At 43.6% G+C, this 26,653-nt stretch overlaps 1 pseudogene; it reads left to right on the top strand.

The window, feature by feature from the left end:
* LOC147237311 (uncharacterized) overlaps nucleotides 1-26,653 on the top strand; it is a 44,895-nt pseudogene that overhangs the window by 5,077 nt on the left and 13,165 nt on the right.

Raw genomic sequence — 26,653 nt, 5'->3', positions numbered from 1 at the left:
GCTTTTATTTGTAATGGCATTGTTACATTTGCGTAAGCAAGATAATAGTTAATAGGCAGACACTTGCCCTGTTGGGTGTCGCTTCGCACGCGATGTTCTCTCGGCAGTTCGCTTCTTCATGCGATAATTTATGGTTTCAGCACAGTCAGTTGCATAGCAGATAAATAACAGGATAAAGTATCAGCTTGTATAGCTCATAAAACAGGATATGGTTCTCACATGATAATATAACACAGACAGTCTTGCTACATAAGGTAAATTACTCTAACAGTTTCCAATTGCAAATCAGAAGCTGGAGAGCAAGTGGACATTAAGTTCTTTGCCTGGAAAAAGTGTTCCCGTCATGACCTAAATATTCAACTAAAGAAGATGGAGAGACGGGGAGGAGGGACCAAGAGTAGGGTCTATGGGGGTGGGGGGGGGCTTTTTAAGGTGGGGGGCTTTTTAAGACAAAACAATACAAAATAGGGAACATATTTCCCAGTTTTTATATTTTGATGCTTGTATCTTTTACGTTCGTTCTTCTTTCCTTATCAGATGAATTTCAGCGGAAATCAATGCCATCTGCATTGCTTATTTTTGCATTTTTGTTTTGGGATTGCCCCAGTCATCATTCATTCATAGGTAAGAGTGTAGCCAGACAGCATAGGATGGTGGTTTGTAGGATTACTCTGATGACAAAGAAGATCAAAGGACAAAGGCAGGCCAGAGGACAAAGTGGTGGAAGCTGAAAAGGGAGGAGTGATGCATGGTTTTCAGGGAGGAGTTGAGAAAGGCTCTGGGTGGTCAGGGAGAGCTTCCAGATGATTGGACAACTACAGCTAATGTTGTCAGGGAGACAGGTAGGAAAGTACTTGGTGTATCATCTGGAAGGAAAGTAGATAAGGAGACTTGGTGGTGCAATGAGGAAGTACAGGAGTATATACAGAGAAAGAGGTTAGGAAAGAAGTGGGACACCGAGAGGACTGAAGAGGACAGGAGTACAGGGAGATACAACGTAAAGATAGAGGTAGCAAAGGCAAAACCTAGGGTGACTGGTATGCTTCGCTGTGGTGACCCCTGAAGGGAAAGCCGAAAGGAGGAGTTCTTGAAGGCTCTCTTCCATTCATCTCTATGGCAGTTCTGAACAAGGTGGTAGGTTTTGGAGATCAAGCTTTGAGAAAATGGCGGCTCCTTGAGCAGGTTCAAAGGCTGAAGACAGGAGAGAATATTTATTCTTGACAGTGATTTGGTTTAGTCCTCTAATCGATACAAGGTGGACAAAGTGGTGGAAGCTGAAAAGGAAGGAGTGTTGTACGGTTTTAAGGGAGGAGTTGAGAAAGGGTCTGTGTGGTCAGGGTGAGCTTCCAGATGATTGGACAACAACTGCTAGTGTTATCAGGGAGACAGGTAGAAGAGTACTTGGTGTGTAATCTGGAAGGAAAGTAGATAAGGAGACTTGGTTGTGGAATGAGGAAGTGCAGGAGTATATACAGAGAGAGCGGTTTGCAAAGAAGATGGACACTGAGGGGACTGAAGAGAACAGACAGGAGTATAGGGAGATACAACGTAAGGTAAAGATAGAGGTAGCAAAGGCAAAACCAAGGGCTTCGCTGTGGTGACCCCTGAAGGGAAAGCAATGACCTGTATGCTCAGTTAGACAGTAAGGAGGGAGAGAATGATCAATACAGGTTGGTGAAAACGCGTGATAGAGATGGAAAGGATATACAACAGGTCCGGTTGATCAAGGACAGTGAGGGAAATGTATTGACAGATGCTGGGAGAGTGATGGGAAGATGGAAAGAGTACTTTGAAGAGCTGATGAAAAAAAGTGTAGTGAGGAAGGCATTGAAGAGGATGAAGAGTGGAAAGGCAGTTGGTCCTGATGATTTACCAATAGAGGAGTGGAAGTGTCTAGGAGAGTCAGTGGTCAAGATTCTGACTAGATTATTCAAGATGATCTTAGAGTGAGAAGATGCCTGAAGAATGGCGATGAAGTGTGATGGTGCCCATTTTTCAGAATAAGGGGTATGTGCAGAATTGCGGCAAGTATAGAGGGATAAAGTTGATGAGCCATACAATGAAGTTATGGGAAAGAGTAGAGGAGACTGAAGCTGGCTTCATACCCAGAAAGAGTACTACAAATGTAGTATTTGCTTTGAGAATGTTAATAGAAAAGTACAGAGAAGGCCAGCGAGAGCTGCATTTTTTTTTTTTTTTTGTAGACCAAGACAGAGCATATGACAGGGTGCCAAGAGAGGAACTCTGGAATATATGAGGAAGCCTGGGGTGGCAGAGAAGTGTGTTAGAGTGGTGCAGGACATGTATGCTAGCTGTGAGACAGTGGTGAGGTAGTTTGTAGGGAATGACAGAGAAGTTCAAGGTGGAGGTGGGACTCCATTAGGGATCAGCTCTGAGCCCCTTCTTGTTTGCAGTGATGGTGGTCAGGCCGACAGATGAGGTGAAACAGGAATCTCCATGGACCATGATGTTTACCGATGCCATTGTGATCTGTAGTGAGAGCAGAGAACAGATGGAAGAAAATCTAGAGAGCTGGAAAAGAGAGGAAGGTCACAGCAAGACAGAGTATATGTGTGTGAATGAGAGGAACACAGGAAGAACAGTTAGGATACAGGGATTGGAGATCAAGAAGTTGGAGGATATCAGGTACTTGGGGTCAACAGTCAAGAGCAGTGGAGAGTGTGGAAAAGAGGTGAAGAAACAGGTTCAAACAGGTTGGAATGGGTGGAGAAAAGCATATAGAAGACTATCAGCCAGAATAAAAGGAAAGGTGTACAAGACAGCGGTGAGACTGGCGATGCTGTATGGCCAAGAAATAGTTACAATGAAGAAAAGACAGGAAGCAGAGCTAGTCGCGGAGATGAAGATGCTAAGGTTTCTCTGGGAGTGACCAGGATGGATGGGATCAAGAATGAGTCTATCAGAAGAACAGCACATGTTGGAATTTTCGGAGAGAAGGCCAGAGAAGCCAAACTGAGCTGGTTCGGTCAGAGGAGGGATAGAGAATATATTGGTAGACGGATGCTGTAATTGGAGCTGCCAGGCAGGAGGTCTAGAGGAAGACCAAACAGAAGATTTATGGACATAGTGAGAGAGGATATAAAGGTAGCTGGTGTAAGACAGGAGGATACAGAGAATAGAGTTCGATGGAGATGGTTGATTTGCTGTGGCGACCCCTGAAGGGAAAAGCTATAAGGAAAAGGAGAAATACTCCGTTCTTTTAATAGTTGAATGTGCTGACAACAAAATCATACAAAAATGATTGATGGAAATCAAATTCATTAACCCATGGAGGTATGGATTTGGAGTCACATTCAAAATTAAATTGGAAGAACACACTACAGGCAGATCCAGCTTTAATGTCCTTTCAAACAAGTATAAATCAATCAGTGTTGATTCTTATGTGGACAGTTTGATGTTACAGAAGTGCGATTGATTTGGAGTTACATTGTGTTGTTTAAGTGTTCCCTCTATTTTCTGAGCAGTATATACAGGCTCTTCTCAAAAAATTAGCATATTGTGATATGGGCATTATTTTCCATAATGTAATAAATGTGTGTTCCACATTGGCGTTTGTTCCATGTGATAAAAATTAAACTTTCATATATTTTAGATTCATTACATGCAACTGAAATAGTTCAAGCCTTTTTTTTTTGTTTTAATATTGATGATTTGGGCAAAAGAGTCAAGAAAAAACAAAAATCCCTATCTCATAAAATTAGCAATTATCATCCGACCAATAAAAAAAAAAAAGTTTTTAATACAAAAAAGTCAACCTTCAATTACTTATGTTCAGTTATGCACTCAATACTTGTTTGAGAATCCTTTGGCAGAAATGACTGCTTCAATGCGGCGTGGCATGGAGGCAATCAGCCGCTGGCACTGCTGAGGTGTTATGGAGGCCCAGGATGCTTCGATAGCGGCCTTAAGCTCATCCACGGTGTTGGGTCTGGTGTCTCTCAACTTCCTCTTCACAATATCCCACAGAGTCTCGATGGGGTTCAGGTCAGGAGAGTTGGCAGGCCAGTTGAGCACAGTAATACCATGGTCAGTAAACCATTTACCAGTGGTTTTGACATTGTGAGCAGGTGCCAGGTCGTGATGAAAAATGAAATCTTCATCTCCATAAAGCTTTTCAGCAGATGGAAGCATGGAGTGCTCCAAAATCTCCTGGTAACTAGCTGCATTGACCCTTCCCTTGATAAAACACAGTGGACCAACACCAGCAGCTGACATGGCACCCCAGAGCATCACTGACTGTGGGTACTTGACACTGGACCTCAGGCCTTTTGGCATTTCCTTCTCACCAGTCTTCCATCCGACTCTGGCACCTTGATTTCCGAATGACATGCAAAATTTGCTTTCATCCTAAAAGAGTACTTTGGACAACTGAGCAACAGTCCAGTGCCGCTTCTCTGTAGCCCAGGTCAGGCGCTTCTGCCGCTGTTTCTGGTTCAAAAGTGGTCTGACCTGGGAATGCGGCACCTATAGCCCATTTCCTGCACACACCTGTGCACGGTGGCTCTTGATATTTCTACTCCAGACTCAGTCCACTGCTTCCACAGCTCCCCCAAGGTCTGGAATTTGCCCTTCTCCACAATTTTCCTCATGGTCCAGTAACCTCCTCTGGTTGTGCTGCGTTTTCTGCCACACTTTTCCTTCCCACAGGCGTCCCACTGAGGTGCCTTGATACAGCACCCTGGGAACAGCCTATTCCAGGCCTGGCCTATTCGATCAGAGGTTTCTCTCTGTGTCTTACCCTCTTGCTAGAGGGTGTCAATGATGGCATTCTGGAGAGCTGTCAGGTCGGCAGTCTTACCCATGATTGCAGTTTTAGGTAATGAACCAGGCTCAGAGTTTTTTAAAGCCTCAGGAATCTTTTGCAGGTGTTTAGAGTTAATTCGTCGATTCGGATGATTGGGTTAATCGCTCGTTTAGAGTACCTTTTCGTGATATGCTAATTTTTTGAGAATGGAATTTGGGGTTCTTCTTGCCGCCGGCAGCGGGAAGAAGAAAGGAAGAGGTGTCGCTGTGTTTGTAAACAATAAGTGGTGCAATCCCGGACATGTCACGGTGAAGGAGCGTGGTCGCAACATCAAACTGTTGGCAGTGAGCCATACTATCTGCCCAGAGAGTTTTCCCACGCTATCATCATCACTGTTTACATCCCACCGTCTGCCGATGCACCGCGGGCTAATGTCGTTATCAGCTCTGCGGTCACAAGATTTCAGACCTGGCACCCCAGTGCCTTCATTGCCATGTCTGGGGATTTCAACCACGCCACCCTGTCATCATCTCTGCCCACTTTCAAACAGTTTGTGTATTGCAAGACAAGAGACAAAAACCCTGGACCTGCTGTACGCCAATGCCAACGCCAACGCCAAGGACACATACAGCTGCACAACTCTCCCTGCTCTGGGCAGATCAGACCACAATCTGGTCCACTTAAAGCCTCGCTATGTTCCTGAAGTCCAGCGGCAACCTGTGATCACCAGAACTGTCCAGAGGTGGTCACAGGAGGCAGAACTGACTCTGCAGGGATGCTCTGAGACGACTGACTGGGATGTACTCTGCGAAGATCAGGGAGAGGACATCGAAAAACTTTCAGCTGCATTACGGACTATGGGAACTTCTGCACTAACTACATCATCCCCACCAAGACACTGCGTTGTTTCTCAAACAACAAGCCCTGAGTGACCAATGACATAAAGGATACGCTGAACGGGAAGAAAGCGGCATTCAGGAGCGGAGACAAAGAGGAGCTGAAGAAGGTGCAGACTGAGCTGAGGGAGAAGATGGGAGAGGGCAAGGACAGTTATAGCAGAAAGCTGGAGAGCAAACTCCAGCAGAACAACATGAGGGAGGTGTGGAGTGGGTTGAAAACAATCACTGGCCATGGAAAACAGGCAAGCCAGACGATGGAAGGAGACCTTAGGCCAATGAGGCCAATGAACTGAACCTGTTTTTCAACAGATTTGATGAAGGAGCCTCTGCCCAACCTCCCCCCAGCTCCACTCTGGATTTTCCTCCCCATGTGCCCTCACCCCACACTTCAAAGACTTTTTCCCCTCGCCCACGCACCTCTTCTGCTCCCCTGTACGACCTCTTGTCAACACCTCAGCCCTCCTGCCCCCCACTGGGACTCTCTCCAACCCCTCCTGTCACCTTCACCGCTGAGGAGGTGAGAAGAGAGTTTAGTCGCCTTCGTCCCAGGAAAGCTGCTGGCCCTGATGGCCTTAGCCCCAGAGAGCTGAAAGGATGTGCCTCTCAGCTGTGTGGGATCTTCATACATCTCTTCAACCTGAGCCTGATCCAGATGGTTGTCCCTGACCAGTGGAAAACCTCATGCCTGGTCCCAGTGCCCAAGAAGAAGCATCCTAGCACACACAACAACTGCAGACCAGTGGCCCTGACATCACACGTCATGAAGTTGCTGGAGAGGCTCGTCCTGAGGCACCTTCACACAGTCTTCGGACCTTCGCTGGACCCCCTGCAGTTCGCATACCAGCCCCAGGGAGGGATGGAAGAAGCCATCATCTTCTTGCTGCACAGAATCTACACCCACCTGGAGGAGGCAGGAAGCATTGTGAGAGTCATTTGAGTTCTTTGACTTCTCCAGTGCTTTTAACACCATTTGACCTGCCCTGCAGAACAGAAAGCTTCTGGACATGCAGGTGGATGCCCCACTCGCGGCCTGGATCAACAACTACCTCACAGGCCGGCCACAGTACGTGAGGCTGGGAAACATCACATTGAACACCATTGTGAGCAGCACGGGGGTGCGACAGGGGACTGTCCTGTCTCCCTTCCTGTTTACGCTGTACACCTCGGACTTCAGGTTCTCCTCGCAGTCCTGCCACCTGCAGAAATTCTCAGATGACTGTGCCATCGTGGGCTGCATCAACAGAGGCTAGGGGGAGGAGTACAGAAGCGTGGTGGACATGTTTGTGGAGTGGCATGGACTGAACCACCTGCAGCTCAATGTGACAAAGATAAAGGAGCTACTGGTGGATTTCAGGAAACAAAGGACCATCTGTACCCGGTCACTGTCAGGGGTACAGAAATGGACATTGTGGACAACTACAAGTACCTGGGTGTCCACTTGGACAATATACTGGGCTGGACTGTGAACACCAACGCCTCCTTTGAGAAGGGCCTGTTCTTCCTCAGGAGGCTCAGATCTTTAGATGTCTGCAGGACCATGGTGCAGATGTTTTACCACTGGGAAGAGAGAAAATGACCTTCTGAGATTACCTTGGAAATCAATCCATGTAATTATGTTGATGGGACGTACAAGCACAGACACATTAAAGGGTCAAATGGTCGCCTTCCTATATGCTGGTCAATGGTAGTGTAGCAGTGTAAAAAAGACAAGTGAAATGTGAAAAGAGGGGATCATAATTACAAATGCCATTGTTACTAACATACCCCTTTGTTCCCCTGTCGCCAATCCACACAATTTAAAAATTGTTGAAGGCATGAGTAAACTAAATATTGAGAATCCCCTTCATACCTTTCTCATATTTCAGCAGTATTGCCCAGAGTTGTTAAGGACCTCTAAACTTTAGTGAACTGTCGATTATTTTCTGACACCTCTATAATTTATCAAACTTTTTAAAACATCCATCCTGTTTATTGTGGATTTATTGGCGCTTTATTGACAGAGTGATCTCCCGATGGGCTTCATCATTTCTAATGGCTCTGGTATCCTCTCTCTGGATCCTCTCATAAGCCGGCAGGCACAGGAGGGTCCGCACCTAATTGAGAAACCATAGTAATCTTTTGTGACTGCTATGTTAACGAAGGTTGCTCTAGCAGGTCTTTCCTTTAAAGGCAGGTTTATTCTCGTGTCAACCGTTGCACCCAGTGTTGACATTGTCTGGCCTACAGTCTGTTGACATTATCCTTGGGTATCAGATCAGCTAATTTGGAACCTCACCAGAGCAGGTACTAAAATAAGTACCAGGTACCATGTGTATGTCTGTATATGTATATATATATATATATATACATATATATATATATGTATATATATATATATATGTGTGTGTGTGTCACGATTCCTCGGGTCCCCGGGCCAGATGCACAGTGATCACTGCGGTTATCCTCTGCACCTGGAGGCCACGAATCAGCTAATCAGCCAGACTATTTAAGGCCAATCCATGGTTTCAGTCAGTGTGGGGTCTTGTTTGAGAACACTTGAATAAACCAACCTGCAAGTCTATGTACCTGGCCGCCTGGGGTAAAACTGTAACAGAGGATCAGACCTGGTATGGAGCCCACAAGCTTCCAACACCTCAGCCTCCACAAGTCATCCATGCTGCCCCGATGACCAGCCCTGCTACTTACTCTGGCTTCCCAGAAAGCTGTAAGGGATTCCTCCTCCAATGCTCTCTGATGTTTGAGATGCAGCCCGCTCGGTTCCCCACGGAGGAGTCGAAAATTGCCTACATCATCTCCCTCCCGTCGGGCAAGGCACTCCAGTGGCCTGAGGCAATCTGAATTTTTTTTTTTTTTTTTGGGGGGGGGAGGTAACTCTTATTGTTAAAGATGAAGCTTAAAACATGATTGATAAGTCCTGCTGTACAAGCACCTATCAGACTGAAACATTGTGCCCACTTACAATATCTTCTTTTGGTCTCTTTACATACATAACCAGTGAAGAATATTGGCCTGTATAGCAACATTAAGCAAAATGACAATTTTAGGACAAATGAACATTGAGATAACATAAAAAGTTGCTGAGCGTTTGAATCAGAAGTTTATGTTGTCTCCAACTCGGCTTTGTGTAGAAACGAACAAGACTGAGAATTCATTAAACCACCCGCATTTCAACTTACCTGTGTCTGTGCTCTTGGGGGAAACCTTAACAGTGTGTGTGTGTGTATATATATATATATATATATATACATATATATATGATAAATACGTACATAAAGACATGTCTATATTGATAGAGATACATTAAGAGAATATCTGCACACCATTATTAGGCAACTATAAGTATGCAAAATGAATATGCAACTGAATGAAAAACAAAGACTTTCCCATCTAACTTGTTTATTTTCGCCTATTAAAGTGAGACTAATAAACTCAATATTTATAAATAAACACTTCTGAAATTAAAAAAAAAAACAACCTCAGTGACTAATATAGCCCACCCTTCTTTCCAATAACAGTCACAAACCTCTTGTTCACGGAGTGAGTCAGTTTCTTGATCTGGTCCGAATCAACTTTTTGTGTAAGAAAAAAAAAACAAACACAAAAAAACAGTGCCTCCCAGACACTCTTCAGAGAGATGTACTGTTTACCTTCACTGTAAATTTCCTGCTCAGGAAAGGTCCCAACAGTTCTTAGTATGGTTTGAGTCCAATGAAGAGGGGGGGCATGTCATTAGTTTGTTTTTTTTCATCTTTAAGGCTTTTACCTGACAGCCACACAGTGGAGTACTTTGATGCATGTGATGGAGCGTTAACTTGCATAAAAAAAATTAAAGTCTTCTTGAAAGATTCTGACTTTTTCCTGTACCACTGCTTGAAGAAAATGTCTTCTAAAAATTGGCAGTTGATGTCAGTAGAACAGATGATGCTACAAAGGGTAAAGAAAAGTTGCAGAAGGAATGGGTAAGAGTACAGAAAGAACTAAATATGGAAAGTAAGGGAGGATGGACGTGGATATGACTGGCAGCAGATATGCGAGGCATAGAGGTAGATATACAGAAAATATGCAGGAGCTTAAGAAGAAGGTGAGAGAAGGGGTGTGGATAGAAAGAGGGAAGAGCAAGGAGGCGTATGAGACCAAGGAACATTATTGACAAATTGTGCACATTATGTGTCTGGCCATAGCAGCCCTGTGTTCAGTGTGGGAGGGTACACCATCGCCACAGGAGGGGGAAGATGGCGCCGAAAGGGAGGACGAACAAAAGCGAAGAAAATATGACAGCATCTATCCCGCTCTCCCAAGGGGGGAAAAGAGGAGTACCTCCTCACCCTCACTCCGCCTCACCCGTATGGGAAAACGAGAGGGAGTGACACTTATGGCACCAGTACTGCGAATAGCAGGCAAACTGGCCATGGATGTTGAAGACCCTGAAGGACAAATGGAAGAAAAACAACTTAAAATGATATGAGCAGTCCTGCAAGCAAGAACTAAGGAACGCCGTGATCAAGGTGAAGGACTATCACCTGTGCAAGCAGCCACCGGCATGAGTGCTTCAACCCCGAGCAGGGGGTGTAAGGACATTGGAACCCCACAGGAGGCAGTGGCAAGCCTTCGGGAGCAGCTGGCTCAGAGAACGGGAGAACTTGAGAGATTGGGCGAGCAGGCAATTGAATTCGTGAGGCAGCTGGATGAGCGAGGAGAGGAGAACGAGGAACTAGTAAAGGGAATGTGCAGAAAATTGAAAGACAGCTCAGGGAAGAAGAGGAGGAAATACGTCGGGAGGAGAGACGACAAACGAAATCAGAAGATGAACAACACAGGCAAACAAAAGAAGGAACCAGTAGAAGGGATAAGGAAGCAAGAGGGGGATGGCCCGATTTCCAGCAGCGAAGGGAGCGACACCAGCACAGCTCCAGAAAGCGAAGAGGGAAGTGACACCGACGGTGAAAACCGGAACACCAGCAACTTCCACTGGACAAAACACCCAATCAATAGCTCGGGCATTGCAATCTAAAGGGGACAAATTGTCCAAAACAATAGGTGTTTGCGAGGAGGCACTGGTAACCAGAAGTAAGACAACCTCTGCTAGAGGTCAGTACCCCTTGAGGGAAACCTTTGCTGGACAGCTGGCAGAATATCACCCCCTACTGGTGAGGGCCCTGGAACAGATAACTGACAAGCTGCCCCCTCTTTCAGGGGTGGTAGAGTGTGGTTGTGTAGATATAACGCTCTAATGCCTGGACAAAACTTGGCCCTAGGAGATTTGCGTCAGGCACTCAGGCAGTGCTGCTCTGCAGGACAAACCATAGAGTGTGCGGCGGGGACAAGCAGGCTCCCGTCCTGCACACCTCTGGGACAGTTGTGCCAGCAGTTATTCAGAGCCATAAGGGACACCATCCCAGTTACGTGGGATGGCGTACCAGCGTTCGACCCATGGACTAATGAAGTAGATCCTGGCAAATTCATCTCGACCTGTGAGCAGGCCTGGATGGATAAAACCGGTAGACACTATGCACGAGACAAAGAATCAGAGATGTTGTTCAAAACTACAGGAGTGCCCGCACTTCCAAAAGAAATACAGGAGGCCCTGGCCAACGACCCTGACCTGTATACGGGAGCGCTTCAAAAGACACGTAATGCATCACCTTTAGCAACACATGTTGAAAAAAAGCAAAGAACAAGGAAATACCAGAGAGTTGTCACTTCAGCTCCTTAATCTGCAGTTAGCTAAGGCCGTCTCCGTGCCCCCCCCCCAAGCCTGCCTTGGGGGGGCACGGAGCAGTGTAATAATGTTACTTTAGTAAAAAAAAAATTACAGGAAAAGCCATCACAATAAAAAAAAAAATCCACACACGTTTTAATCTTAAGATATTTTCACCCGCAACTTTTCGCGCTGGCACGCAACAAAGAGCCAATCCTTTCTGTACTCCGGTGTGCTGGAAGGTCCGAGTCTAATTTTGTTGGATAATTTATAACAGCCTGCACACGTCACTTTGAGGCCAAGAAGTAATATTCCCTCGTTTTTGGTTAGCTTGTTTATGCAGCGTGAACCCTTCTAACCAAGAAGATGACGAAAAGAAAAAATAATGAGGATTACCGTATGTTTCAGTAGGAATGGACAGAAGAATTCGCCTTCGTGGAGAGAGCGGGTTGTGCAGTGTGTCTTTTATGCAATGATTAAATTTCATCGATGAAACGTTCAAATATAAAGCGACACTTTGACACACGCCATGCCACATTTGCAGAGAAATATCCAGCGGGAGATGACAGAAAGAAGGCCTGTCAAGAACTAGTGTCCAGAGTGCAGGCTAGTCAGCAGCAGCTCCGTGTCTGGGCCAAACTAGGTGATTACAATTCGGCTAGCTTTGCTGGTTCTTTAACAATTGTGAGAAGCGGGAAGCCGTTTTCAGATGGCGAATACGCCAAATCATTCATGCTTGATGTGGCCTAACGAGCTTTTTGACAACTTTAAGGATAAAGACAAGATAATCAAACGGATAAAAGATATGCCTTTCTCAGTAAGAACTGTACATGATCGTACCATTATGATGTCAAATCAAGTGGAGAAACAACAGGTGAATGACATAAATGCAGCAAAGTATTTCAGTAGTTTTCGGACATGTGGGTAAATAAGCAGAGCTGGCAAGTAAACACAAATGGACAGAAAAAAACTTCAGCCTGCAGACCAGCTGCTTGTTATAATATTGACAATGGACAGTCGTTCTCGCACCTAGAAAACATTAAGACGAACCTGCGGTCACGTTTAGCAGCATTATAATTAAGAAGCACTTTGCTTGTTATTAAGTTACTTTGTTATAGCAAAGTATGTTGTTCAAAATAAATTCAGTCTTATTGTACTCTAAAATTGTTGGTCTTTCTCTTCCATTTAGCTGTTTTTGGTATTAAAATATACATATGGCTCTCTTAGGATCAGATTTTAAAATATGTGGGTTTTTTGGCTCTCTCAGTCAAAAAGGTTCCCGACCCCTGCTATAGGGTGTTGATCTCCTTAGTCCATACCCTCCATTACACAAATACACATGACCTAATATGCATTAAATCCAATAAGCATTCAAGTTTATATTGCTTGGAGTTAGAAATTATTGATAAATTAATGATATGGTCAAAATAATCACTTGCCTGATAATTGTGCTCAGAGTATAATCAAGACTAATCATATGAATATCTGGATTGCACTGGCAAAGGCATGAGGACCCTTGGTTAATGGTGTAGTAATCTGGAGGTTTCACTATTCATTGTGACTCAAGCCTCTTGTTGAGAAGCGATAACTATCTACCGCTACTATTTCGTCAATAAAATTTTATTTCGGTTGGCCACAAATATTGGGTATTTAAGTCTGACTCACTTTCAATATTTTAACTTATTTAGAGGGTGTTTGATAAATTCAAGTGCAGTGCAGGTTCATAGTACAAAACATTACAAACCCTAAAGCTAACCCTAACACCTGTCAGCATTTGCAATATTAACACTTGCAAATTTCTCAAATCAAGGCCTCTTCAAGAAATTTTTTTACCTTGTTGTCACACTGGTTCAAGAAGATACAGTTCTCTACATTATTTCTTGATACCGAAATTGAAATTTTAAATGTTTTACAAGGTTCAAAGACAATTTCATGATTATAAACCAAGTTAATTTTCAAAACTAAACTAAACTAAACTAAACTAAACTAAACTAAACTAAAGTTGTTGTTTTTTCAATTGCGATTAAAGAAAGTCTTGTTTTAATTGACTACAGTCTTCTTCCTGGATTTGTTTTTTTTCCTCATTTTCAAATTCTGGTTCCTTTTGTGCAACTAAAACAGGTATTTAACATATAAGAAAAAAGATTTGTGTCTGTGTGGGAGAACTTGGCTCACACTATTTTTTTCCTATATTGTGGTTTCAGTTACAGCAGCTGTAAGGGAAGTCAAGAGTATTTGTGGGCTAAGCGCTTATATTTTTGAATGTGTGTGCCCATGTGTGTGTGTGTGTGTGTGTGTGTGTGTGTGTGTGTGTGTGCTATTGCTTGTTCCTCCTCACCTCCCTGCTAAGTCTACTCTACTTCCTTGTTGCAGGTGCTGCAGTTAGATCACTTCCCGTCAACTCCTCTGCTTGTGTATCAATGGGCTCCAGCTATTTCCTGTCCATGGGGAAGAGGAAACTATAGGAAACAGGATGATCCTCTCAGGCAGGAGGGTTAAGAGAGGCCTGGGAGAAATTAAAGGGAGAGGGAGCCACTATATTAGGGGTTTTCTGCCTTGTTAAGATTGATAGTTTTGTCTTGAGCCAACACAAATACTGAAAAGATAAATCATATTCTGATTATCTTATTTTGTATTACAGAAGTCACAGAATGACTTGTCAGAAGTATCCATATTTTTGTAATTCCTACCAATGATAATTTATGGCTCAAAATTTAGCTCAGCAAAAGGATGGAAGGGCGAGGTATAAAAATGCATCAATCACCTACTCTAGATTCTGTTAAGCATTACGACAGGATGTTAGGATGCCACTGATGATGGTACAAAATGTTTTTTATTGCTCCATGTATCACATTTCCATGCAGCAAACATTCAAGTAGCCAAACAGCTTAACTGGTGTGACATTAGCCTACCAATTACACTTCCCCTGATTTCTCTTTTTCATTTAATGATTATTCCATGGTGTTTACAAAGCACCACCAAACCACAGCAATTTCTTTGTAATTGAAAAGATAACTGGCAAATAAAATTATCTTTGCAGAGGCCATATACATCATTTAAGCACTTCATGCATTATTTGCTGAAGTACATGTTTTGTTTTGAAATAAATGACTAATGATTGATTGATTTGCACTGATAATTATTGAGTGATATACACAGAAAGGAACATGTGCTGCTCAAGGCATTTGGACATTCTGCAGCTGGGAAATTATTAGTTTGAAATGAATAGTACAGGGCCTGAAGAGAACATGGATTCTTGAACATGCAATTGTGATCTAAACATGGCCTTTATATGACTAGAATGTGATCAGTGTGATCTGAAAATGTCCAAACCTAAAATGTGAGACCGGAAGTCACGAGCACAGATAATGAAGATGGATCTGTAAATATATGGTGGCAATAGATCGCGTCGATAGATCTTTTTTCAGAGTTTTTTTTTCTTGCAATTTGTTGTTTAATACATTTTTGAAGCTAACTACGACAGAAGACAATTGTTTCACAAGTCACACTGTCAAAAATTCTCCAAGATATGAATAGGTTTTGCAGGAAAACATAGAACAGTTGTGTTTTGGCTAAACACAGATAACAATTGTATCAGTAGCTACATAGGTGTTCAAGCAAGATGGTTCTCTTTAAATGAAAGCTTGGAATTTATCCACGGTTTATAAATATTAGCATAGGCTTGTTTTATACGGTAGCAAAATTAAAGGCACCTGTTATCAATTGCCAGTTTTTTACATCATTAGGAGTGATACAATTCCATTTCTTATAACAGTCTCGGTTACTCCTTTCCGGTTACTTTTCAGTGTTATATACAGCTTTAACAAAAAGGTGATAAGTGTATTTGATGAGTACTGTTAAAAGTAACTAAACAATATGGTAGTTGATCTTCAATGCCAGAAAGAAGAGTTTTTAACCACATGGTGGAAATGAAGATGTGAAGTCAAACCTGATGCCTTGAAAGCAGCTGCTGAGAAATCAGCATAATTTATAAGTTATACTCATTTTAAAAAACTGTACTTCAGCGAGTTGTCTCACACTGGATTATAGCCACTGCTGATCAGCTGCCACTGTGCATAACTATTGTGTGCCTATTATGCATTTTTGGTCAATTATGGCTTCCTGTTACTTTCACACCCCATTACATACCTTACCTAAAATTATCACTGTGCAAATTGCTCTAATAATTGTCTTGATAATGCTCTCATTTGAAGGGACTTTTCTATGTGTGTGTGTGTGTGTTTGTGTGGTGTATGCGTTTGTGTGGTGTATGTGTGTGTGTGTGTGCAGATGGACCTTCCTGTTAAAGACGTGTGATTTCCTGTGCTCACACAGCTGGGTTGTGTGAGCAAATGTTGTGTACAGCGATCTTAACATCCCACACATGTATGTCATATGATAAAAGTTAAAAGCTTGACCTTCATATTTTGTCCAAATGCTAGGAATATGAGATGATTTATCCAGGTATTTCTTAAGGCGATTAACTTTCTTCAATACTCTCTGACCACAGATTGGTTTTCCATGCACTGATATTGGTTTCAAGGCACAATAGGACGACAAGCCGCAGGAGCCCTCAAAACCCAGCTCGCATTCTTTTAGATGCTTGTTGTCTAGTCATTAAAGCATACTAGGAATGTGAGGAAAGATAGTCACCACGAGAATACTTGGATTAAATGATTTATGAAGCTTCTTTATCAAGTGCTCCATGTAAATGTGCCGTACTAGTTTTGATGTTGTGCAGCGACAAATTCAGTAAATAATTGGTTCACTTAAATTAATTTCATGTTGCCATATAGTGCATAAATCAAAGAACCCAAAGAAGATGCACAAATACTGTCTCTTCATGGCAGGTACTGGAATGCATTGTTAGTATTCAATTTGGGGCTCATTGTTTATGAAAGGATGTCCTTGTTTCTCCCAGGAGTCACAGTCAGAAGTCATCTGTCAGACTTTGACTCTGTATGCTCATCTTTAGAATGCACTGCCTTATTAACTCTACTCATCTTTGTGGCTATTTTTTGTGATGGAAATTTTGGAGTGCAACACCTGAAAAGTATAACTTAATTTTAGGGTACCCACTTATCATTTAACCCCCCTTTGTCTGTGGTCAGTCTGAATATTTTAATTTTTATTAGGATATCAACTCTGACTCCCAAAATTTTCTCACTATAGAGCTATAAAAATCCATTACATTATATTTTGTGGGAGAGGCCCCTCCTTTTCCTGTGGGATGAGTGGTTCTGCATCCTCCAGATGCCCTGATTTCCAGTGGGGAACAGTAACTTGTATGACCCAGGGGAAGAAGGGTGTTTGGGATGGTGGGAACTGAAGTGAGCAATGACTGAAATGTCGCAAGAATCAACGACTTCATGGAATCTATTCTCCTTATTAGAATATAGTTTTTAATTCTGAAAACAAATAAGGCATTGTTCAGGAAGCCCAATCACACTGCCACCAATCACAAAGCTTATGTCCTGTATGTAATTTGAAGATTTAATGAACCAAGATAAACAAAATGTCTGTAACAAAAATATTTTACTTACAATCTACAATTGCATGATTTGTGTCATTCATGATTGAAATAGATCTCTGATCTCTAATGCATATTGATTCCCCCATAACAAATAAACAACAGTGATTTATTACATCATCTTTATGTTGTTAAATTCATGATGATTCTTTTTCGGACCAGAGGGCTTTTGATTTTTCTGTTTTTTTTGCACATGTCATGTCAGATCTAGCTAAAGAATAAGACTGAAAAAAAGATCACAAAAGTAAGTGAGGAACAATTACATTGATAGAAACATTTTTAAAGTGAACAAAATTATATACTGTACATACTGCATTTGTCTATTCAGTATAAGATGCAGGGTGCAAACTGCTTCTTGTTCAGTCTTAGTTGGGATTCACTGGAGCACCACTGTGACTCTGAATGAAGGCTACATGGAAGAGCAAATGAATGAATGAATGAATGAATGAATGAATGAATGCAATCATTGCACTGCACTTGCTCAGATAAATATAATATAAATCTATTCAGATGGATGCAATAATTTATGTTCCCATAATTTCTGCAGAAAATCATCAAATACTTCCTGTTCATCCCGGATCTAAACCAAAGGAGCAGTGATGCTTTTGGAAAAATTGTATGCACCTTTAAACGAAGAAAAGATGAGAATGCTCATCTACCCAGCAAAAGACCCCAAACTAATATTGTAAATAAGGTTTTTAACCCATGAACTAGAGGCATTCAAGTTGTTTGACTTTGCAAAATTCACTTTTTTGTTGACTATTTTGAAGTTAGCCCATGACATTTATCTTATCTTATAGGACTATCAGATCTACATTCAATTTCTTTGTTAAATTATTGAAATATTAGTTACCTGTTATATTAAAGAAATGACATTATAATTTGATTATGCTTCTCCTTTCGGCTTTTCCCGTCAGGGGTCGCCACAGCGAGTCAACTTTCTCCATCTAACCCTATTCTCTGTATCCTCCTCTCTCACACCAACTACCTTCATATCCTCTCTCACTATGTCCATAAATCTTCTCTTTGGTCTTCCTCCAGACCTCCTGCCTGGCAGCTCCAATTCCAGCATCTGTCTACCAATATATTCACTGTCCCTCCTCTGTACATGACCGAACCATCTCACTCTGGTTTCTCTGACCTTCTCTCCAAAACATCTAACATGTGCTGTTCCTCCATCCTGGTCTCTCCCAAAGAGAACCTCAGTATCTTCATCTCTGCTACCTCTAGCTCTGCCTCCTATCTTTTGGTCATTTTAACTGATTCTAGGCCATACAGCATCGCTGTTCTCACCACTATCTTGTACACCTTTCCTTTCATTCTGGCTGATAGTCTTCTATCACATAGTGCCCCTGACACTTTTCGCCACCCATTCCAACCTGCTTGAACCCATCTCTTTACCTCTTTTCCACACTCTCCGTTACTCTGGACTTTTGACCCAAGTACCTGAAATCCTCCAACTTCTTGATCTCCACTCCCTGTACCCTAACCGTTCCACCTGAGTTCCTCTCATTCACACACATATACTCTGACTTGATGCAACTAACTTTCATTCCTCTCCTTTTCAGCGCACACCCCCACCTCTAGATTTTCCTCAACCTGTTGTCTGCTCTCACTACAGATCACAATATCATCTGCAAACATCATGGTCCATTGAGATTCCTGTCTAACCTCATCTGTCAGCATGTCCATCACAACTTCGAACAAGAAGGGGCTCAGAGCTGATCCCTGATGGAGTCCCACCTCCATCTTGAACTTCCCTGTTACCGATATATATGGGGTTATATGTGGGTATATATGGGGTTTTATTGACGTAGTAGGCTAGATATATTATCTTCTACCTATGAAACTGGTGAGTCAAGCTTGTCAAGTGAGAGATTGCCCCCCTAAGGTGACCTCTCCCATTGCGCAAACACAATATTATTGTTATTGTATGCTCAGTTGTTTGTTCAGCCCATAGTATATAAGGGGATAGGTTTCTTGTTCTCTACGAACAGATTTTCCATATGAAGCTAAAGTCTGTTATGGCAGAAAAAAATGGTCTTGAAACTACAGGAAGCAGCTGCAGACTCCATTTTCTCCCGTAGAAGAAGTAGCGCGCAGTGCATGCTGGGATGTATGACTGCGCGAAGCATGTATTTTCATTTCCATTTGTGTGTGTATGTGCGCATGACGCTGAAGTAGCAGTGGTAACAACGGTAAAGGGGAATTCCGTTCTAATAGCGATCAGTCACGCAGTAGAACATGGGAATAGAGCTGCAGCGAGAGAATTCAACATTAAAAAAATCAATGGTAAGAGATGGCTACAGTGAGAGGACAAACTCAAACAGTGGGTTGTTGAACAGAAAGCGGCAAGTAGAAGCATCTCTGCAGTCACTATTTGAATGAAGGCAACAGCACTAGCTAGTGACATGATCAGCAATGAATATAGAGGCGGTCCTTCTCAGTGCTTTCGTTTTATGAAACACTTTGAACTGTGTCATTAGAAATACATTGTTTTCAATAAAGGCAGCGCAAATACCGATAAGAGCTACCCGTACGTACGGTACCCTATTGTGAATGCACTAACTTGTTTTGGGAGTAAACAGTTGTCAGAACGTTGGTTTGTATTCTATTAATAAAGTTTGACTGACTTATCTGACTGTTTTGTTGACATTCCCTTTAGCGCAGCTCCATTTAGTGGATGCATAATGCAACCCCAGCCACTACTATAGCTTCTATTATATGCGCCTTATAATGCGGGGTGCCTTATGTATGATTTTTTTTTAAAATAGGCCATTCATTGAAGGTGCACCTTATAATCTGGTGCGCCTTACGGTGCGGAAAATAGGGTATACTGTATACAGACGCATGGAGTTGAGGAGAAGAATTAAGGCAAAAACATTCGTCTTAAGCCCTGCTTATGAATAATTTGTGATCACTCTGGTCATTTAGGAGGTCATTTAATGTTAGAATCTTCTTATCCTTCACAACATAATATCAAAAAATACTGTGACATCCATCTATCCATCCATCTTCTCCCGCTTATCCAGAGTCGGGTCACGGGGGCAGCAGCCAGAGCAGTGAGGGCCAGATCTCCCTCTCCCCTGCCACATGGTCCATAGCTAGTGGACTCCAGCGCTGCGGGAGAAGGAGTCCTATCAGGCCTTCTGGCCTGTGGACTCCAAAGGCAACTGACATCTACTGGCAGGCCAAGCGACATGTGGCTCCAGTGGTTGCTGAGCAGAAACTCGGCTGTAGGAGTGGTTAGGGGGTAACATGCTACACCTGCCCATTTCCAGTCTGGCAGAGGAGTACAAGTGTGCCAAAGTCAGATTGGAGATGATGCTGTTGGTTCAAGCGACCCATTCATAGCCCAAGCACCCCCCATCCTGGCAACTGGGAGGAAGTGGACCCCGCTGGCTGCAGCTGAACAGGCAAAGGCAGCCCTCAGACACAGGGACATCGTGGGCCGGGTTCAGGAGGGGAGGAGTGGACTTGGGCTCGGGGCCAGTACACTAGCCTGGAGCAAGGCCAATCCAGCCCAAAGACGCAAGCTGGTGGTCCAGGAAGTTCGCCGGGAAGAGGAAGCAGGAAGGCGCGCACAAGCTGTGTCACAGGCAAAGCAAGGGCAGTGGATGACATGGGAGGGAGTCGAGAAGCGGAAGATCTCCTGGAAAGATCTGTGGGAGATGGAGGCCTTCAGGGCGAGCTTTACCATCAGGGCAGCCTTTGATGTCCTGCCTTCTCCTGCAAATCTAAACCAGTGGTATGGCGAAGACCCTGCATACCCTCTATGCTCAAGCCCAGCAACATTGAAGCACATCCTAGTGGGATGCAAGACCAGCCTCTCCCAAGGCCGTTATACCCGGCGACACAACCAGGTACTAAAATGTCTTGCAGCGGTGCTGGAAACTCGCCGGACGAGCGTGAACGCCCTTCCTCCCCCGTCATCCCGTTGGCACACAACTCCATTCGTGCGGGAGGGGCAAGCCAGCCTCCCCCCCACGAGAACTGACCTTGGGCCACTGGCCAGCGCACGGTACTGGAAGCTGCTAGCGGACCTGGACAAGAAACTTTGCTTCCCAACTGAGATCGCATCCACCAACCTGCGACCAGACCTCGTTCTGTGGTCATTGTCTCTTAGGCTCGTCTACATCATAGAGCTCACGGTACCCTGGGAGGGTGCAGAGGAGGCCTATGAACGGAAGAAGCTGAGATATGCTGAACTGGTCACAGATGCTCAGCGACAAGGCTGGAAAGCGAAGGTTCGTCCAGTAGAAGTAGGCTGCAGAGGTTTCATAGCCACGTCAACATTGAGGCTACTCGGGGAGATGGGAGTTAAAGGACGTGCCCACAGACAGGCAGTCAAGGACTTCTCCAGGGCTGCTGAAAATGGGAGCCAGTGGCTGTGGCTGAAGAGAAGAGATCCAACGTGGGCCTTCAGGTGAGCTGATGGCATCTAGGGAGTGAACCTGGGACGCTGGGATTTACTGCTGAACCCTCTGGAGATGTCATGGGCCAATCAGCGAAACATCCATGAAGGAGGGCGCTCACTTGACAACCCGAAGGAGGCCATCGCTCACTTGAAACCCCACAGTCTCATTGGTGCCTTAGGCATGCTTTCATCAAGGGATACCAACACATAGTCATACACAACAGGTCTGATCATCTGGTTAACCAGTGACTGCTGTGAAAGTGCAGCTGACAGCAAGGGAAAGACCTTGCGACAGCATGGAAAGACAGCTGACAGGAGGGAACAGACCCCAACGGGGCCATCATGGGCTAGCTACCCGTGGTTGGTGGGACCCAGCACAACTGGTGTATGGGTCCCACCCATAACTTGCTATGAAAAGTAATACGAAGAAAATACCCCCTGAGCCTGCAAGAGCGGGGCGGAAGATGGCTCATCGGCAGATAACACGGTAACGGACACAGGAACGGAACAGACTACGAGTTTGATGATCAGCATGCCAGAGGCTCCGCTAGGCTACAGCAGGACACAGGCTCCAGAACTGCGTATGTGGTTGGACAAAGGTTACCTCCACCCTCGGCCTGAAGATACACCAGGGCAAGAAAGGGTGCCTAAAGAAGGGTCAACAGGGATGTCGCATCGACAGCTACTTTTTGAGAAGCAGGGCGAGTCAGTCGACTGAAGTCCAGCAGCAGGACACACACCACAGTCTGCAGAACATCAATGCCCCTGTCCCAGAGGAGGAAGAGCTAGGCGTAAGAGAGGAACCGGAATCCAACACCTCACGTCCATCAGCAGAGAAGAAACTCCCGGGGCGAAGGCCATTAGTCAAGTGGCCAAAGTCCTGCGACAAGTCGCTGTAGAAGGAAATCAACACTGATCTCTGCAACATCCTAGAGGGGATCAAAAGCACCACCATGAAGAAGTTGGAGAGAATGGGCGGGCTGATCTATGCCTATGGAGCAGAACGGTTTGGTGTGGTCGAAAGCAAGCGATCGAACACAGCAGTGCCTACCAAGTCCAGAAGGCAAACAGAAATAGACCGCCTAGTCAAGGAGAGGAGGCAGCTGAAGAAGCAATGGCGGAAAGCCACAGAGGAGGAGAAGGAGGGAATAAACCTGCTGCAGGAAGAAATTCAGAGTGGGCTTACAACACTGAGGAGAGCTGAAAACCTCCGCAAGAAGCGCAGGAGGAAGGAGCAAACAAGATCACGCTTCTACAAAGACCCCTTCCACTTTGTGAAGATTAGAATAATCATTTCATGTGATCTGGTAATTCAGATATTTTTAAAGATTGAGCCAAATTGTCCTTGTATTAAGCATTCCTGGTTCGAGTCCCTGTTCCTCCTCAATTGTCGAAGTGTTGTGGAGCAAAATACTGAACCCCTCCTTAACTGCTCCCCTGGTGCTGCTCAGTAGCTGGCTTCAGCTCATGGTTCAAACATGCATGTTAAATGCGGATATCAAATTTTGCCTATGTATATGTATGTGTCAATACAGGACTTTCCTTTTTCTTTCTAAATGCAAACAATATGTAAAATTGATCCAAGTTGCTTGATCAGATGAAGATACAATGAGATTCTCCTCTCTTGCTTTCTCCACATACTCCTAAATCATTCATGATTTATATGGTATGAGTGCCCAGTCAAAATAAAAAGCATATGCAGTAGTTTCCACCCTCACCGTGCTGTAAACCCAAGACAAGGACTGATCCAAGACTGCTCAGACGACTACCTTATACTTAACGATTGAGATAACTGGAGTTCACTGTGACTTTAATAAGACTCCAGTAAGACTCCTTAAATTTGAGTCTGCAGCTGGGAAAGTTGTTAGGCTTAAGCCGAACATAAGAGAAAAAGAAAAAGTGGCTACGAATTGAAACATCAACATTGCCTTAATTGCCTTAACAGTGATAGCTGCTGCTTTTCTGTGTTATATCAATGTTTAGTAGATATTAATATTTTCACCAACTCATATCTTATGTATCCCTCTGGCTAGTCCATTTCTGACCCTAACACAACTGGACCCGAACACAACTGTACAGTAACAGAGCACTTTGGCAACACATGTGGCCTGCTCGTTTATTGAAGGAAGAAACTCTTTGAACAACCTTGAGTGCATCTCTGTGTAGGATCAGCAACATAATTATAATAGTGTGAATAATCAACATAACCTCTGAAAATTTTGAGGTGTTTCATGATAACACAGGAGCTGAGATAAACAACAACAGCAGGGCTATGCCAGGATGCTCTACGTGGAACTACAGCTTGGCCTTCAACACAATCACAACAGACATTCTGAACACCAAACTGGACACCCTGGGCCTTACCCCTTACACATGTAGATGGATCAAGGAGTTTTTGACTAACATACCTCAGACTGTGAGACTTATCCACAGGGCTGTGTGCTGTGCCTCCACCTGTACTGTCTCTATACCTACAACTGCAGTACGGCCCACAGGAACATAGTCCAGTCAAATACGGTGACAATATCACAGTGGTCAAACCGATCTCTAAGAGAGATGATACAGCCTACAGAGAAGAGGTCAACGATCTATTGAACTAGCGCACAGACAACAGCCTGACATTGAACACCAAAAAGACAAAGATTATCATAGACTCCAGGAAGAGCAGAACTAATCCACCCCCTCTACATCAATGGCAAGTGTGTGGAAAAGGTACACTCATTCAGGTTTTTGGAATTCAGATCTCCGACGACCTCTCCTTGACAGACAACATCTCAGGGTGTCCTAAAGAAGGCTCAGTAGCATCTACCCTTCTTTAGAGTCCTCGGAAAGAACAATCTGGAAAGGGACCTGCTGCCAGCCTTCTACCACTCATCCACTGAAAGCCTGCTGACATACTGTGTTTCCACAGTATGGTATGAAAGCTACAACAAGGCAGAAAGAACGAGGCTTCAGAGGACTATCAGAGCGACACAGAGGATTGTTGGCTGCCCTTCCCCCTCCCTGATGGACATCTACACCAGTCGATGCCTCAGCAGAGCTGTGATCAAGGAAAGTCCACATCCATGTCCATGATAGACCTGTTGCCCTCTGGCAAGTGCTAAAGATGCAGCAAAACAAGTACAAAAAGACTGAAAAGCTGTTTTTCTCCAAGAGCCAACCCCACACTGAACTCTCACATACAAAGACCTCTAGCACTAACTCAGCAATCAACCTATCTCTTCTCCTTTCGGCTTTTCCCTTCAGGGGTCACCACAGCGAATCAACCTTCTCCATCTTACCCTACCCTACCTCCATCTCTGTATCCTCCGCTCTCACACCAACTACCTTCATATCCTCTCTCACTACATCCATAAATCTTATCTTTGGTCTTCCATGAGACCTCCTGCCTGGCAGCTCAAATTCCAGCATCCGTCTACCAATATATTCACTATCCCTCCTTTGTACATGGCTGAACCATCTCAGTCTGGCTTCTCTGACCTTCTCTCTAAAATATCTAACATGAGCCGTCCCTCTGATAGACTGTTTCCTGATCCTATCCATCCTGGTCACTCCAAAAGAGAACCTTAGCATTTTCATCTCTGTGACCTCGAGCTCTGCCTCCTGTCTTTTTGTCATTGTAACGGTTTCTGGACCATACAGCATTGCTGGTCTCACCACTGTCTTGTACACCTTTCCTTTCATTCTGGCTGATAGTCTTCTATCGCATAGTACCACTGACACTTCTCTCCACCCATTCCAACCTGCTTGAACCCGTCTCTTCACCTCTTTTCCACACTCTCCGTTGCTCTAGACTGTGGACCCCAAGTACCTGAAATCCTCCAACTTCTTGATCTCGACTCCTGTAGCCTCACCGTTCCATCCAAGTTCCTCTCATTCACACACATATTCAGTCTTGCTGTGACTAAGTTTCCTTCCTCTAGCCATCAACCTATCTGACAATATAAAATATTTCTCACCCTTTACATCATAATCATGCCAATACATCCTGTACATTTCTATCGTGACCGTCTCCATAAAATTTGCACTGTCTTGCACTGTTTGTATTGTCTTCTACACAGAGTAAATTTGCACTGTCTTGTCTAGAGTAAAATTGCACTGTCTTATAAGGTTTTATCTTATTTATGTTAGTTATTAGTAAAGCTAACATTTTGAAAGGAGAAGCTATCCAAGCTTGTTGTTCTTTCAGTATAATGTCACTGAAGGGTGTTCTATTCTATTCTATTTTCTATCCTATAAAGCTGTTCACAGATTTCAGCTGTTGGTTGTCAAATATGTAGGATCAACCTTACCTTGAGGAGATTAGGGTCACTCGGCCCATTAGGAAGGACAACTTGCAACTGCTTTCCAATTTCCAATAAAATTCCCAAAAAGAATACTTTGAACACTACAAACAACATTAAACTAGGAAATGCTGATAAATAAGATTTTAAATAAAAATGTATGACAATGGATAAAGCTTTTTTTTTCATCATTGATGACACATGTTTCACCATTTATTACCAACATCATTGGACTATCACTCACAGACAAGAGTTAACTCTACTTTGGTCCCTCTATGTCAGTCAAATTTTTAACACACAGTCAATTGGAACTGTTAGCAAGAAAATTCCTGGTTTTGATCACAACCGGTGTCTTTTTGTGTAAAGATTCAAAATTGTCAAAAAATTGTCCTGAAGTGTGAATAGAATAGTGACTGGCTGTGTATCTGTATATTTGGCTTGGTGATCAATTGGCAACCAGCATTAGACACAACCCATTTGGCTAGAGCACAATTCAGTTTTGCAAGATAAGCAATATAAAGAGTAAAATAAGTACTGTATATTAGCCTACTGTGATATTTCTTGATCCAGATGACATCAAAAGAGCAAGTACAAAACAAAACTCTACAAATACATTAAAATCAAACCTTATGATTGCTTTTCACCAGCACCACTCACCTTTAAAATTTTCAGCACCAAATAATCAGCCATAGTCAATGTCTGCGTCCTGTTTACAAAACACACATTGCCAGTGTATATGAATGGCCCTGCCTTAATAATTAAAAGGGACAGATTCTAAAATAATGATAAACCACTGGTGTGGACAGAATCAGACATTGTGGGTACAAACAATGTCACAATTTGCAATTTACTGTCCCTGAGGGTATTGTCTACCTGCAGTAGATAGAAAAGAGGCTACGATGCATCAACAGACAGTGGTCACTTTTCTCTTTTCATACATGCATCACACCATTCTGCTCTGCCCACAACCAAAATACAGGTATGTGCTGTATGTATACACACATGCATCACACAAAGAGACTACATATGTAGATTAAATAAACTGCATTGCAAATAGACGG

The sequence above is a fragment of the Fistularia commersonii genome, chromosome 1 (genome assembly GCF_037954325.1).
Source record: "Fistularia commersonii isolate RoL2024-O1a breed Wild chromosome 1, RoL_Fcom_v1.0, whole genome shotgun sequence".
In the NCBI taxonomy this organism is placed as follows: Eukaryota; Metazoa; Chordata; class Actinopteri; order Syngnathiformes; family Fistulariidae; genus Fistularia; species Fistularia commersonii.
Note: the sequence above shows the minus strand (reverse complement) of the source record. Positions and strands in the feature narration are given on the sequence as shown.